Source organism: Diceros bicornis, unplaced genomic scaffold, assembly GCF_020826845.1.
Source record: "Diceros bicornis minor isolate mBicDic1 unplaced genomic scaffold, mDicBic1.mat.cur scaffold_90_ctg1, whole genome shotgun sequence".
Taxonomy (NCBI): domain Eukaryota; kingdom Metazoa; phylum Chordata; class Mammalia; order Perissodactyla; family Rhinocerotidae; genus Diceros; species Diceros bicornis.
In genome coordinates, this window is record NW_026691791.1 from 89,736 (window position 1) to 91,015 (window position 1,280).

A 1,280-nucleotide genomic window follows, 5' to 3' on the forward strand; every position below is an offset into this window, starting at 1 on the left:
GGGAGTCCTCCTCACACTTTCCTGATGAGGAGAGAGGCTTAGGGGCCTGGGAAGGCCTGAGGGCACAGAGGAGGGAGTGTTGGAGCTGGGATTGACTAGAATCAGAGCACTCTAGAATGGGAGCAGCCATAGACACCAGATGTCCAGGGTCCAAGATCAGGGGCCTGGGAGACACGAGGAAGGGAGGATGGCCTCCGTAGCCTGTCCTTGACACTGCAGGATGTGACCTCTGTATGGGCCACCCTGGAGATGGACCCCAGGGAGTAAAGGAGAGGCAGCAGCAGGTGAGGGGGCCTGAGGGGGAGGGTCCAGGCGTCAGAGGAGGGGGTCACCTCCCTCACAGCTGGAGGCCTCCCCAAGAGAGGGGTCCCTCCTGCTCCAGCCCAGCTCCTAGAGCTCCAGAGCCTGAAATGCCTGCCCTGGAAGTGACCAGGAGGAGTCCTGGAATGGCTGGGCCGAGGACGGATTTGGGGGTGGAGTGGCAGGGATCGCACAACCTGGGATTTGCCAAAAGCCGCCCCTGGTAGCTGACAGGGGACGTTGGGTGGTCCTGGAGGGGGCAACTGGGAGGAGGCTGCTGAGGGTCCTAGGCTGCTCTCTGTGGGAGACTGTGGTGGGCAGGAGGATGGGGTGAAGTGATTTGGGGGAGAGTCCATGGGGGCACATGAGAGGTGGGATTCATCACCCCTCCCACCCTGATTTCACAGTGTGTCATCCCCTTCCTGGGCATGTACCTCTATCACCTGAAGCTGCTGAACATTGGGATGGAGGATGATCTGGAAGTGAGTGAACATGGAGGTGGGCCACGGAGCAGGAACCTGAGGTTTGGGATGAGAAAGCGCTGCACTGGCCCCTGAGCTCTCAGTACCTGGCAAACCTCCTCTCATGAGAGCCCCACGGCCACCCCTGGGAGCTGGGTAGTCAGGCTTATCTTAGCGATGCGGGAACGGAGGCTCCACGTAAGCCCCCCACGAGGCTCCCCAGCCTGGGGAAGCTCAGAGCGGCCTGCCTGCAGAGCTGCAGGAGGCTGTGTCTGAGCTGCACTCAGCCTCCCCCTCAGGACCTGTGCCTGGGGGAGTCCCATCAGCCCCTGCAAGTCAGGAAGCACATCTGTGGTCCAGCTGTCCCTTCTTGCCTGAGGCCTCAGTCTTCCCGTCTGTCACCAGAAATGGGTGGGCTACAAGGTCTCTGGCTTCAGCTCCCCTGTCCCTCCTGCTCTGGAGCCCAGAGCCTGGCCCAGTGTCAAGTTCTGTTTGTGGAAATTCTGCCCTCTGCTGGGC